This window comes from Acanthopagrus latus, chromosome 1 (assembly GCF_904848185.1).
Source record: "Acanthopagrus latus isolate v.2019 chromosome 1, fAcaLat1.1, whole genome shotgun sequence".
Lineage (NCBI taxonomy): Eukaryota > Metazoa > Chordata > Actinopteri > Spariformes > Sparidae > Acanthopagrus > Acanthopagrus latus.
Window position 1 is genome coordinate 25,303,774 of NC_051039.1, and position 16,211 is coordinate 25,319,984.

The following is a 16,211-nucleotide window of genomic DNA, read 5'->3' on the forward strand; positions in this document are numbered from 1 at the left end:
TACATAGTGGGAATGAATGGAGGATATGAACCCAGCACAGAATATACACAGAATAAAAACATACAGCAAATTCTTGACTGTTGTGGGATATAGACTTTGTTTAAATAAAAAAAAATATACAGAAGAACAGCTTTTTCTCCACACACTTTTCCACTTTAATTCATCACTAATCATCTATCAGGTTACAGGCAGCCAGAGAATGACTTCATCTATATCTCCCTGTCCTGTGCCACCAACAGATTTATTGTCATAATTTCATAACATTTGTGTGTGTGTGTGTGTGTGTGTGTGTGTGTGTGTGTGTGTGTGTGTGTGTGTGTGTGTGTGTGTGTGTGTGTGTGAGAGAGAGAGAGAGAGAGAGAGAGAGAGAGAGAGAGAGAGAGAGAGAGAGAGAGAGAGAACGAACTGTGAGGGAAAAAGAGTGTCTGCATGTTGATTTATGATGCTATATTGGTAATCAATATGACTCTTTTAAGTCATTTAGATGCAGTGATTGATACTTGGAGTGGTCAGCATATGGGTTGGGAACTCGAGCTGTAAGTCTGACTGTTCCCACATGGGTAACACTATCTGCACTGAAACCAGCACATCTATTGTTTGTGCTCAAGTGAATTAGCTGAAAATAAAAAGACAAAATTAAAAACCACTTGAGAAAATGTAGGCTTTTCTAAATGGAAACAGTCTGAAATAAATATTAACCAGCACTAAAACATGTCAAACCTCAAATTTAAAAACGCAGTTGGTCTCTTTTTCAGGATTGTTTCATCCATAGAGAAAATGAAGGAGTGCACAGTTTAGTTTAGGGGTGTTTCTTGTCTCTCTTTCATGTGCAGGTTGATTTGACAGGAGGGTTAGATGAAGATAAGGACATACAGAGCCCTCTCTTTGGTCGTCTGTCAGCGGACAGAGACAAGACTCCCTGCGACAGACATATTTTACCTCCGGCCAGGCACGGGAAGAAAGGCAGCTATTTTGATTGAGCTTTGATTAAATGTTGTTAACAATGCAGAGAACTGGTTTGGCCTTTTCCTAACTTGGCCGGCACACGGGCTGAGGGCCCATGGACAAAGACTACAAAGAATTCCCACTTGTGCTTTTAGAAACACAAGATGGGTAAACTCTTAAAGAAACTGTCGGAGAATTCAACTGTCATGTCTTGGGCGACAATTTTAAGGATGAGATCGGAGACTAATAAAAGACAATGAAGAGCATGTCAGACAATTTAATAATGATAGCAAATTACTTTCTAACTGTGGAATTAAAGAAACACAATTGATAATAATTTCTGCCATAAATACATTTATTTCAAAACCACATTATATGTTTCATTTAAAAGTGCAGATTGTCTAATTCCACATGGTAAAACTGCTGTTATTTTGGCTTTTTCGGCCAGTGGACACAAAGGTTACACTGCTTTGAGTGTCTTCGTCTGTGTTAACAGCCTATGAGGCTGATCCAAACTATTAGAAAGGAATGTTTCATCCAGGGCGATGAAAGACAACAACTACACTCATCTTATCAGCTCCTGCTGATCAGGATGGATACTCAAAACCCCGCATGGGGGATCAGTGCCACACAGACAAGGAGCACACACATACACACGCACGCACACAAATAAAGCCATACATATCAGCAAAAGCTGCATTCACGCACACTCAAACACTCACACACACACACACACACTACATATATTGCTATAATCTCAATAATGACTGAACAACTACTTACGGAAGTTGATGACAGTCAAAATAGCCCCACTGAGAAATAATCCACCCAACAATGGCTCAGTTATTTCAACTTTAAAACCCCTCGAGTTTTTGTCTGTTTTTGACTGACATTCCAAAAAGGATGCTGCACAATGTTTTCAAGCTTCAATTTACAATTTTGTTAGATATTTAAAACAAAAAGCGTATATATTTTTTTCTTCCTCCCAGAAGGGAAAAAAAGGAAATGAGTGAAAAATCTGCACTACACATCACTTTGGACCATTATTATATCCGTGTACAAACATTAGACTACCAATAGCAAATGACAAATAACAACAAAAATAACGATAGAAGTAACCAAAAACACTTGATGTAAAAAACAAAAATTACTGATCCAAACTCACGTGGCTCAGGTGGCGCCCAAAATGGCAGGTTGCATTTGACCGTGCCCGACATGTAGTTTTCATGTACTGCTTAATGTGGTTCTGCTTTAATCCAAAAACAATTGGTCAGTGATTGAAAAAAAAATTAAATTATATATATATATATAAGGTACAATTGTACACACATCAGCTAAACAATTACAACAGGTTGTCTAGTATATTGTCATTAGTCACTGACATTAGTCATAAGTAGTTCATGTGTAGGTAAAACTAATGCAGTCTAATAAAACAGTCCTGCAACAAATCCTCACCTCATGGGAGTTATGATGTTCCGCTTTTGTTGAAATTGTTTTAGAAAGGTGCTGATTTAACTTTTTGGTCATTTTGGAGGCTGCAGTTTGTGGTGTGTTTGATATACTGCATATACTGCTAAGTGTTGCAAATTTTAAGACTAGTTGTTGTAGCTGCCTCTCATAAATTAGCAACTGAGCGTGTACATACAGTATAAGTAGTTGTTCTCTCTCTCTCACTTCGTAATGAATAGTTTGTCAAAAAAAAAAGAAAAAAAAGATTAAGAAAATATCCAAAATAAGAGAAATACAATGGATGCTGTCTGAGCTTGTCTTGGTTGCATTTTACTTCTAACAAAATAGTAGTTCTTATTCTCATAGCAAAATAACATTGAGGCAATGTAGTGTATCCAATAAACACAGCAACAGTGAGAGTTCACCAATGTGAATTATGTATCATCTCACATGTTTCACAACCACTCTACTAGGTGTCTCATTGATTATTTTGGGATGAAACTGTAACAAAATGCCATCTGAACACAAACAGGCAGGCTCACACACATGTATCGGATCTCACCGGCCTGTATTTCATGTCCAGCGCTGCGCTGATTGCAATAGATTTCAGATGAGGATCAACACTTTGAAACTGAGTCTATGACCTGAGGGCTGAGAAGGAAGGAGGACAAGAGAGAGGGGGAGAGAAGAAAGAGAAAGAAAGCGGGGGAGAGAGAAAGATGGATAGCAAAGAAGAGAGAAAGAGAAACTTGATAAAACAAGGCGAAGAGCAAAACTGTCCAGAGAAAGAAAATGAAAAACAAAAGGGTAACGTAGGTGAACGACCTAAAAAAGCAAGAGTGTTCAATGTATTTAAATGTGTGTGTGTTATGTCTACATCGTAATGGGGTCATAATGAATAGCCTCGGCACGTTCACGGCTGCCTGTGCCTTCCTGCATTCGCAATCTAAGAAAGATGTATTCATAACTCTCCGCTCATAATCCAATCTGTGACTGATTTAGCTGTCTGCTGCCCAGGAGCCAGGCAGGCGCTACGGGATACCCCATCCAACACTTTGCTTTCCCACACCGGGACAGCGGGACACTGGGATACCCCCGCGGGGCTGGAGCTGGGTCGGAGTGGGCCGATCACCTTAGTCTAAACTGACGTGTCTGTTTAACTCACACACGCACACACACTCCAGGTAGTGTGCATGACAAGGGCTTGGTGATACTGCATCAGTTAGGATATGTGCTCTGGCCTGTGGTGTAGAATATCGTCCCTCAAGGGGCTCGGGAGGTGTGTGCATGTGTGTGTATGTTTGATCTGCTATATGTATTTCTAAGTTTCTGTGACCATTTGAGATTGAGCGTTGCATGTTTTGGCATGTTCGCCAGCATGTAACAGAGACGAAAAGGCTCTCAGAGTTATATTTTACTGCATAGTAATGGTACATTTGAGTAGCCTGGAAGACATTCACAAAGCACACTGAGGAAATACTCACTGGCATTAATCCTCAGGCAGTGAATTTAAATTGCCTCTCCCTCGATGTCTGGATAATAATCATCACCATGATTTTCACCACCATCTTTCAAATGTTCTTGGCCGTTGCCTCTGGCTCTATTTTGTTTCAAAAATACCAAACCTCCTTCTAATATTGGTTTCATGCAGGGATCACGATCTGAAAACACACCACAGTGATGAATATTTTGAGTAATCGCTACTCCTAAGCCCTGTTTGGTCTCTGTGAGCACATGAAAAACCCAACATAACCTAAAACTTCAGCCTGCATATATCGAATTCTCTCTCAAGGCCTAACAACCAAAAACCAACAGAAAAACATCCTGGGTCCAGGGGTCATGGTAACTAGGGGGTATTGTTGTTCCCGAGATCTCTCGCCTCTCACCCTCTGTAATGAATATGAGAGGCCTAATAGACCCCTCAGTCTGACCTCCAATAAGTGCTCCACGCTTGGAAACATGAAATGCTGTCTTCAAAGTGCTGCCACTTCCTGAATGTTGCCCTTTCATTTAACGTGCAAAGTGTGTGTGCGCAAGTGTTTGTGTGAAACCCATGCAGCAGAGGTGACTGCCCCCTCGAGCAGTGAGGAGAACCAGGGGATTTCAGACTCACACACATTTCAACAGTCACAATTATGCATAATTGCAGAGAGACATAGTGTGTGTGTGTGTGTGCAAGTGAAAGGGAGAGAAAGTTGAGAGACCCACAAACTGACAATCTCTGACAAATAAAAGAATAAAAAGAGGCAAACTAGTGGGGAAAAAATGAAACAGCGTGAAACTGTTTATTTTTGGGCAAGATCTGGCACGGAGAAAGGCAAAGTTTTCGATTCCCAGTCAAAGAGTCAAGTGAAATTGTGGACGCAGCCGTGAAAGAAACCATAATGAAAACATTGTACAATAGTCTGTCGGCAATCCTTGAAATTGACCCAATTAAATTATTTCAGATTTGATGCAAACAGAAATAAGCGTGGATTTCATCTCGTAACCGAAGGCCTAAAACAGGGAAAAAAGTCTTGTTTTGTTACTGCTGTATCTTATAAATTATTTCAGTTAAATGTGTACTTTCACAGGCTTCCTCACACAGGACACAATCAACTGCAATTAATCTGATCAATGGAATGTTAAACGGCGTACAGGATATGCTGCAGCAACACTAAGTGCCCTCGAGCCCCATCGAGGATATTCAACATGATGGAGAAAAACCATGTCCCCGTCTCCTCAGGGGTCTAAATCTCTCCCATGTTAGATAAATTAGTCTGGGTTAGTACCTGGACTTCCTATAGTCAACTCACAACCTTTTGATCTCTAACTACGGCAAAATGGATCCAAGCTGATGAATTTGTACGCCCCGGTTATGATTGATTATGTGGGCGCTTAGGATGGAAAGGCCTGCCAAAGTTTATTTTGAGGTTTTTTTGGCACCGGAATGAGAGGTGGTTTCCTTTAATATTAGGATTTTAAGAGAAGTTGGAACAGTGGAAAAAAGAAATACAACATAAAAAGGCATAGGGGTATTCCAGTATGAGTTGGAGTGTGTGTGTACGGTGGTACGTCAATGTATGTCTGTGTGAGTGTGTGCGATTGTAAGACAACTGAGGTCTTGGGATTTGCTGGACGGAGGGCAGATCTGCAGTCAAATGACTCTAATGAATGAGGCTGTAATGATCTTCGTCTGCAGCGGCTGGTTCTCATACAGACCCAGAGAGACAGAGAGTAAAGCAGGACGCTATCGCACACACGCAAACACACACACACACAGAATAAAATAGAAACACATGGTGACGGTGTACATGTGTGTCTGTGCATGAGGTGCTGCTGTGTGCAGCACAAAGCAGAGAATAAAATTACTTCACACCCGCTGCTCACTGTTCTGTTGCTTTCTCCTTTCAGAAGCTTACACACTAAGAAGCAGGAAGTTGCCTCCGTTCGATATAACCACATTAACACTTGGGAGGGCTGGGGTTGCAGGGACTTCTGGACAAAATAAAAACTTTGTAATGGATTCTAAATGTGTCTTCTATATGAAATAAATCAATATCTTCAGTGATTGTTGTCCTCCAGCTCTGTTGGGACAGTTCATTTCAAACTGTACAGCATCCTGGAGTGGAAAGTGCTATCGGCTCATGGCCTGATAAAAAATTGATTCCCGTTATAAATGAATGTGTGATGTCTCACATCATGAGCGAGTGTCCCTGTACATGTTAGACTCTGCCTGCTTAGGCATTAGCAAAGCCACATATGTCATGATGTGACGAGTGCCGTGTGTCGGACACATAAATACTGCATTCAAATCAATGTTCCACTTGGGACACTGGCTGTGCTCATGACTGAGTTTCTACTCTAGTGAAGCATCCTAATAAAAGTTTTACTGGGAAATTGGAACAAGTTGCTCAGGCCTTTTGAGATTATTCAAAATGTTCTTTTCAGGGTTGTATGTTTTTTTGACCAGAAGTCTAGCGGTCTGTCAGCATGACAACTTCAACAAAAACGTGATTTCTGTTGATGTGGTTGACCGCCATTTCAAAAGATACTTCTTCACTGCAACACTTTGAGATGTGATGGGTGTAAATAATTAATATAAGCCAATATTCATCCGCTGCTTCAGTTTCCGTGTCCTGGTACTGTGCACCAATTCTTTTTCTGGTAAAGAGGACAAAACTCCCTGACTTGTTCATATTTCTCAAAATTGTCTTGTGCGATGCTTAACTCAGGATGCAGCGATAGTGCTCCTCCTTGCAAAATAGTGTGCTCAGCGGTTGTTGTTGTTGTTGTTGCATGTAGCAACAGGGATCATGCACATGCAGATAGCAGAACCAAGAAGAGAATGCAGCCTAAAATATTCTCCCAGTGATGGGCTTATAGCAACAGTCTATTAACAGGTCACAAAACAGATAAATACTCTAGTTCTGAAACAAGAACTTTGTGAATATAATATTGCATTTATCCATTCAGACAACAGACAACTGGATATGAAGATTAAGATTTTGACACTGCAAAAGTTGAATCGAGTGCAATATTTATTAATGACACTGGAGTAACAGAGAAGAGGTCAGAATTTGATTTAGGGTGCTCAAAGCACAAGGACTTTGACATCAAAATCAAGGGTTTGCATCCCAGTTCCCTTCTGTAGTGACAGTTTTAGCCGCTGAAAGCAGTTGAGGTTTGGCTAAAAGTAAATAATTAATCATGTCTCATGCTTCAAGTCATCTTTGACTTTTTCTGTATCAACTGAAATACAGGCATTTTCCATAATCAACATTTTTGCAATTTGCCATTTTAATTTATTTCCTTGTTATTTTAACAGAAAACATAACCCAGTCAACATTACATTCATTTCGAAACATATCTGCTGTTGCAGTTTAAAATGAATAGAATTTCTAGAGGACAAGACTGTTATCTAATCTTCATGTGTGCCCGCTACACACACTCATCAATATGCTGTAACAGTATAGCATTCAGCACTATTCAGTTAATTGCTGGTAACTGTTAAACTGTGACAAACAGCCACAGCTGCAGCTGCAGCTGGAGGTGAAATGATCAAATCAAATGCAATTTGATCTAAACTGACTGAGGGATTAACTTTTTATTGCCATGTGAACATATTCTTCAATTATCTCAGCTGCCTTCATGCTGTATTAGTACATGTCACACCAGTGTTATGCCTGCTCTAGTCTATTCCCACTGGAGGGTTTTGTGTTATTGAATTGCCTGAAATCTGATTGCTCTCTGATTGGGCAAAGTGGTCATCCTCTGGAGTCATTAATCTAACTGTAATTGTATTTTCTATACAGTAAACCGACAAAACTATCTTAAAGCCTGGATTTAACAACCCAAGTCCATCCTATCTATGTTCCTCTTCTCTATGCTGTTAATCCACTGCATATCATTCTCAGCTCAGCTGACTAATGTACAGATGGAAGTAGCATATTATTTTATATCAATGCCCATTTCTGTGTATAAAGTAGGATCACTGCAAGTACTGCTTGTGCTAATGCTTTATTTATACTTTTGTCGCCAGGTATTTAATGGCTGCCTTAAATACACTGAACCATTGATCTACTCATCAAAACAGGTATTCATGGCATCAGGCAGCAGTATGTTCTCTTTTAAGCTTGAGGGGAGATTGGGGTGATCTGTTGTTTTTCTCTGTTTTACATCATTGTAAATTAATCTATTTGGGTTTTAAAGCATGATATTTCAATATGTCACTTTAAAACATGCAACGTTTCGGTGGACGTCTTTTTTATCATACAGATGTTACTGGCTGATATGTAGCCTACAGTGTATAGATAAAAGGGTGATGTGACCCACGGGCAAAAAAATGCATACTGTATATAGTAGGCAGGAGGTCACTGATCTTGTGTGTGCACATGCCAGACTAGGTGTTGTAGAATTAGAGGTGGACTCGGGGTGCCGGGGTATCAAAGGCCAGTTGTCTCCACAGACGTGGTTTTTCCACTTCATTTTATAGCCCCTTTGACTCAGAATTGTGAGGGCAAAAGTTAATGGATCATTCTGAGTGTGTATCTCTGGGTGTGTGAGCCTTTGTATTGCATCCACTCACCACAGTGTGTGCATCTTAATAAACAAGAAGACAGCAAAGTAGATGAAAGAGCAACACCTCTGTTTCAAAATGTTTCCTTCTTCAGGAACTTTTAATACTTTGCATACCAAGATGATGATGAAAGATTTACATAGAGAACAACCTGAGAAGTCCAGGTAAATGTGTGTCTGTATGCAAGGAGTGGAGAGTCTATATATATATATATATAGATATATAGATATATATATATATAATATATATATGCATGTGTCCTGTACCTCAACTCTTCACATTAACAGAGTTCTGGTATGACTTACTCCCTGAATAAACTCACTAAATAAAAAATAAATACAATCTGATTCACTTTCAATGACTACACCTTTTCATCCTTCTGTCTTTGAGCCCCTCCCCTCCCCCACCGGTGTTACCATGGAGATGACCAAATGCATATCATATGCATGCATGAGTTTGTGTGGCTTATGCGCTCAGGGCTGGGCAGTAGGCAGAGGGGGAGTGTGGGGAGAGCGGGGCGCGACACAGAAATGTGTTCTACTTAAAATGCTAATTTTACATATTTAATGCCACAGAGCAATTTCTATTGGGAGATGAGCATAGAAGCAGTGAAGCGAAAGGAGAAGGGGGAGAGCACTTATAGCATACACTCGACCGTCCAACAGGAGGGAGGGAGGCGTGGGGGCGGAGGGGACGATGAAAGCACAAATTCCCTTCTCCCCACTTAACTCATTTATTCATCTGTTTGTACCCTCTCCCCTCTCGCTCTCCTGCCCTCATCTCTCTTTCTGTCTCTCAGTGTCCTGAGCCTCCTTATATAATTGTTCTGAGTGTGATGAGACAGATTCACCAACAGTTTCACTTCAGACAGACGTTATCAACCAGAGAGATTCCTTGACCTGTTGTTAAAATACACTAGCAGACTTGTAATTTGTAAAATGACACAGGACGTCAGAGGGAACAGAATAGAAAAGAGGATTCATTTCTCATGGAAAGATAAAAATCAAGCAAAGGGATCAAACTCTTACAGTTTAAATCTATATTGTGTATCAACATGGCAGAATGTATATATCACCACCACATCCTCATCATATTTGACTATTAGTTCAATGTCCCAGTGTTCTCCTGAGGTCTCTTCCTGTTGTGCTCCCTGACCCGAGCTAGCATGCAGCCATCAGTGGTTTCATGGTTGATTACAGCTGTTCCTGGATTACTCCTGTGTTGTTTTTGGGGCTAAAGGTAAAACCAGATTAACTCGACTTTGGATCTGTGAACTCAGCTGGAAGGCCAGAGGGCCGGTTCTCATGGAGAGAGGATGGACACACACATCCATGGGGCATGAGTGTGCACACACTCCAACACACACACACACACACACCCACACACACACACATCAAGATATCAAATTAGCAAATGAACCCATGGTATTTTCTAAATAATTTTACTGCTGGATAGAAAAAAGTAGCAAATTCACATAGCTTTATCATCACTACTGAGTTTACCACAACCATACACACTTAACCATAACTTAATTAAGAAAATAATTTGTAATGTAACGTAAAATCAGAGTTAGCACACTTTGCGACTAGAGTGGATGAGTCTCTTTGTTCAGTGTAATGACATTTAATGTCCTCGACAAGCTCTGTAGTCTCATTCGCCTACTCATTAGCAACTGTCTTTTTTAAGAAATGTAAATTCTTTACAAATAATGTTTGGGGTATTAAGTAGTGTTTTTAATGTCACAAAAAATCTCTTCAGTTTGTGAGACCATGGACCCACCCCCACCCAAAAAAATAAATAAAAAAACACTGACTTTGCTAAAATGCTAACTTGTTTAAGGGTTTAAGGACTCATTCCTGCAAAACCCTATTACTCAATTGTAAAACTGCAGTTTTTCCACACAAATCAGATTATTAAATGCATTATGCATTATCGTGAACAACTCAAAATTTGTAGTTATTCTTGTGCAATGATTTTCTTATTCCAACAACAAACCCAACTGGTTATTAAGCAGGGTTTCTGCAGGTTTGAACAAGTGAAATTGAAGACTTTTTAGGACCTTTTTGAACTAAATTTCAGACCTACACAAAGTACGAAAAAATAAAGAAAAATGCGGCCCCAGAATTACTTTCAAAAATAACCAAAGGTACTGCCATTCACAGAGCAACTTCAACAATGAAGAATGGAGTGAATGAGTGTGTGTCACGGTTACTATACTTTTTAAAATTTAATTTTTTTTTTTCATTTTTTTTTAGTTTTGTTTGTTTTTAATTTCAGTTTAGTTTTAAGGGGGCTATCACGCACCTCCCCTCACATCAAACTGAAGAAGAGAGGGGTACAACTTTCTACATCTAAATCTGTTGCCAAAATATTTAGCAACAGTATTCAAAATCAGAAACACCTTTCAACGTCAGAGTTGAGCCGAATATGGTTTGAATGTTGCTTGACTGTGAGACGGCAGAGGTGGTGCAGAGATCGGGTCGAGCACAACCGTATGAACTTGGACCGGGAACTGGTGACAAAGGCTACAAAAGTGTGTGATAGTGTGACTTTGCGATCTTAGAAATTAACTGATGTTTTTCTGACTGTGTGTGTGATACCAGCACTTTCAAACCAAGTGTGCCCAAGTTGAGGGTCCTCTTGTAGAGCGTACACTGTGTTTCAAATTCATTAAGAGGTAGGCTTTTAACCAACTGAATTCTGGTTGTTCAAGCTAAGACTGGTTAAATATACACTATCCCATAGTTGTAGCAGATTCGGCAGTCAAAGTCTTTCTGGAACTGGTGAAGTATACGGACATACATTCCGACCTGGCTGTTAGCAAAATGTCACTTTACGTGCCTGGATACTTCAGAAAGAAGTACAACACATGGAGCTGACTGTGAATCTCCCCAGAACAAAAAACAAAAAAAGGCGATGACAGAAGCGTAAATGAACATACATATTTGAGACCTAACTAAATGTAATTTAAGACCTATATGCAAAATATGGACATATTTAAGCCCTTTTAAGACCCTGAAGAAACCTTGTTAAGATTTAAAGTTGCCTGGTGGGGCACTGTCTATGCCAGCTTATGTCCATTGCTGTTAAAATATTTGTTGAATCACCAGTAAATGTACCACATTTAACTTTTATGGATGACTGCAGGTCCTTTTGAGATGAATCTAAAAATGACCATGATGGTATCAATCCATCAGCCCTCTGTTTTAAACTTCCACTGCACCAGTTGGTCTCAGCTTCAGCACTTTGTTTAAAGGCTATCTCTTGCTCTACTCATGTCTTGTCTTTATGTCTCCAGGCTTTACCCTCTCTGCATACCAGCCCAGAGGCCATCAGCAAAGCTCTCTCAGTACAGTATGTTTCAGAAAGAGTCTTAACTCTCAAACCCTAAGGCCTTCTGCATCACGCTGACAGGTTGCCTCTGCTGTGGAGCTCAGTGGAGCCAGTGAGTCCTGGGTCTCTCTGGCTGATGATGCCCATGGCTGGCTGGAGCTATTGACAGTCCCCGACACTGACAGCAAAGCAATCTGCCTCCAGAGTCCCTGGGCTCACCGTCTGTGTGTGCACTTGTGTGTGCATTTAACTCAAGTCAACTGACTTCCAGTTTCCAAAGCTTTCTGTGTGAAGATGTGGAGTTATTTTAACCCCAATGCCCCCCTCTCTTGGATCGAGGCTCTCATAAAGGGGTGGTCTGCCTGGCCTACAGTCCTGCTTAGGTTGTTGTTCTAGGAGACCATAATGATGGGTCAGGGGAAAAGACAGGCAACAATAAATCCATAGTGATTAATTTTTCATTGCTGATACAGTTCAAGTGCAATTACAAAAACACTCATTTAGTAGAAATTCCTTTTTTCTCTCCCACAGCACAGATGTCCTGAACCACTATTTTAGTCCGACGAAAGACAAATAATGTAAGATAAAACTGACAGGTTAACCTTTTCAATTAGCTCATAGCCATGAGGAAAAACAACGCACACTGTTGATGCAATGTGGCAGGGAGACAATTGAAATATCATCGCGTTCATATCCTGGGGCCAACACACACTCTATCTCCATGAGATACAGCATAGAAATGCCCAAACAAAACAGCTGGAATTCTATTCCTGTGCATGTCTGTAAAGTTCAACTCGTCGGTGTCAGTAGAGTCTCGATGTGTCATATGCCTCAATAAAACAATCAGCCATAAAGAGCGCACACACACACCTCAGTGAGTGGCCTGCTAGACACACACAGTTTCCCCAATCCTCCCACAGGCACCAGTCCAGCCCATGAGGTCATCGCCTGCCGAGACCCAGGATTATAACTCCAAAGGGACCCTTGGAAGCATGTGGTTATACGTTCTGACAGCCCTGCAGCCTGATTAAGCCCCCTGTTTGCTAACGCTAATGCTAAGCTAATATTAGCTTTGTTGTCAGCCGAAAGGTGCCTTTTTCAATAGGTCCAGCCGGGCTAAGCTATGGTATGCTAAGCTAAAGCTATGCTAATTTCCCCCAGTGCACATCTCTGGTTCCTATCCAAATGACTTAACTCAGTGTGAGAGATTCATCATCATGTAATAAGCTCAATGCACTGAGCTAACAGAGGATCACTTTGGTCTAATACAAGATTAAGGAGGGTCATATGCAGAGGATTTAAGTTTAACTAGTTTATTGGCTGAAGGGTACAAGACTGAAGAGAGTGAAGCATGAGGAAACACGCTTAATGTTGCTGCTTGTCCTCAGGATAAAACTTACTTATCCAGCTGAATTGTTGTACAGCACTTGTTTTAGTATGTAACACAAAGCCTTAATCTCCAATTAAAATTAAGCATTAATCTTTCACCAGTCTACAATGACCTCAACAGTCAAGAAACATGTTGTTTGTATTTTGTATAGCTCAATTCAAACAACCACATTCCATGTAAGAGCATTTGTTATTTTCTTATGACTTCCACTTAAATTAGTAAAAATATGGCCCTTGCATCCTGTGATTGTGCATTTCAACATACAGTATTTTGATTTGATTGATGTCTAGATCCATATAAACTTTTAAAATTGTTTTATGCACAGTTTTCAGTTGGTTTTTCATAATGTAATACATCATCACAGTTTGCTCATTTCAAGATCAAATACTTAATAGTCAATTAGGTTTTCCATTGTTCACATGATTTAATGTTGTTTTCTTAGTATCTTTCTGGCTTACTTATTATCTTCCAAACTGACATACCACCTCACTCAGTTGAGTTCATTATAAGACCGTCACTGGCAGTGTAACAACAAATGTGGCCAAATATCATGAAAGAGACTGTTTAGACTGTGCACTGTATGCTGAATATAGGCAAGCCAGCAGACTATTTTCATGCTTGCAAAAATTGAATATTACATTTTATTTGTTGCACTGTTCGAGATGGATCCTGTAGCCCAGATCCCATTTCTCCCTCTCCTTCTCTCTCAATACACTGTGCCCATCAGCCTTCTGAGTACTTGGTGGTTTTAACATCAATTAAAATCCCAGCGCCACTTGCTGAGCTGCACTGTGCACTGTCAGATCGTGTTGTGTGATCTCACGGTGTGATGAGCTGTGACGAAAAGCTCCATAGTGTTTCACTGCAGTGCGCGCATTGACAAACACAAAAAAATCCTCTCTCTCTTGCTGTCTGTAAACATGCAAACAGTTGTTTCTAACATAAAGTCATTATAATCATCGTTCTTGTGTACACACAGATTTAAAGAGATTCATGCATGCCTGCACAAGCAAACACAATTACCAGATAATAAGCTTTGGCTGAGAAATCAAATAGAAAATGTCATTTAACACGATGAGAGAAGAGAGAGAGAGACTTGTGTGAGAGAAATCAACCATCATCATCTCCATCCGTACGAGCTCTCCGCTTCATTCTCCCCGTCCTAACACATCGTCCCGTAAACAGGCCAACGGCTCAACCCAACGCCACCACGTGTTATCCCAGAGTGTCTGCTTACGCCTCCCTGGGTCTAATCAGCTCTGACAAACCAAATATCTCTGGAGAGTTTACGCCACTTGGTTTGACTTGCCAGTTGACTTCTAACTACACAGCAGATTGCATGGCTTTAAGGTCAGTGGCTTTTCCAGGAGTCACGTGAATCTAAGTGAATCATAATCTTATGTAGTTCTGTGTTTTTCTCCGTATAGTCGAAGCAAATAAGGAAAGCCCTTAAAAATGAAATATATATATATTATATATATGTATTCATTGATCCACATCTTTACTTTTCACTTAGATAAGGCAGACAAATGCAGAAAAGGGTCAAAGCTGATGATTTTAACAAATCCTTTTTTTCTCCAATGTCTCTGATGATTGTTCCATACTGACTGGATATGATAAAGATGACTGAAGTAAATGTAAATTTTTATAGTCAAAGTGTAAGAAGTAGATGAGCATCATCATCATCACTGTGGCTATCTGTGTGTTCAGTGAAGCTGAGTGCATACTCTCACATACTCTTGCATGACAGCTAAAGTAGCTTCGTCTAACGGGACGGATGTTCCCTGCCATTTGCCTTCAGGGCTTTTCCTCATTCTCTCTCTTCCTCGCTGACTTTTAAAGTGTTCTTCTGTTTTTCTAGTTTCTCCTTGAGCAAACATGACCAACACAGCCTGGCTTTAGAGAGAGCAAGGCCCCTGATCTTAATGTCTGTTTAGTGAGTTATCGTGGCCCTGCCAAAGTCTCCGGCCAGCTTACACGTCATTCAGTAAAAAACAGGTTGAAGTGGGGGTGGAGGAAGTTAGCATTTAAATGCTGCCTCTTCCTGATCTCCTCCAGATTTGAGTATTTTCAGAATTTCTGACCCAGTTCAGGAGCAATCACAATATAGTTTACTACATTCCAAAGTCAGTAGTTTAATCCAATTTCAAGAAAGTGTACCTACAATTACTAGGTTTTAGCCTTCTTGAAAGTATACTATTACTGCATATACACCAACAAACACACATAAAATCTTCCAGGATGGTCGATGATATGTTCAGTGTAAGAAATTAAAGCTATATGGAGAAGCTCCCACATTGGTCTCAGTTTCAGGTACCTTTTTCTTCTTTCCAACTGAGCCCACTACCGTTCCATAGACATGTGTAATAATAACAATATTGCATGGTCTACTTCCCACCATTGCATAAGGAATAGAGGGGGAGACGGACTTGAGAAGCAGCAGGAAGAGAAGGAACATCAGAGGCCTCGGGGTAACAACCACCTAATTGAATTGCATTTTACTCCGCTGCTTTCCACTAAAAGGATTGGAGGTTGAGGAAAAGATTGGAGACATAAGAAAATGAATAAAAACTCTTTTACCTGAATGGTGCAAAGGCCAATTCAGAGCATTCTCTGTAAAGACAGATACAAAAGACATCGCTGAGATATGTACATTGCAAGGTCCATTATATCTCGATCTCAAACAACAACAATAAAAAAAATATTTCCTGCAAAGTCGTGACATTTATGTTGAATGACATTTCAACTCCAGCATTTGACTTCATCACCCCATTTAACATCAGTCAGACAGTCAATCAGACATATCTAGAAGATGCCTCAGGTGAATTTTCTGACTGCCCGTCCATGAAGAAATTTCAGACGTCTGTTTCGGATTCTAAAAAAAAAAACCTGTTAGCCGAGTACACAACTAAATAATTTTAACCTCATATGCTGTTTTCATAATGCACCTAGAGTTTGATCTCAGTTTGGTTTTCAGTGATTATAATTGTATGTCCTCCAACCTTTTTTCTTCTCTTCATTAACTCTGCTCACTTC

General features: G+C 40.2%; 1 long non-coding RNA gene across 1 annotated transcript in view; it reads right to left on the bottom strand.

The window, feature by feature from the left end:
• The window catches only part of LOC119028758, a 59,996-nt gene extending 44,206 nt beyond the window's left edge, over window positions 1–15,790 (bottom strand). The window contains exon 1 of the long non-coding RNA XR_005077794.1: window positions 15,756–15,790. This is a non-coding gene — a long non-coding RNA (uncharacterized LOC119028758). The remainder of the gene's footprint in view (window positions 1–15,755) is intronic.
• Between the last annotated feature and the right edge of the window lie 421 nt (window positions 15,791–16,211).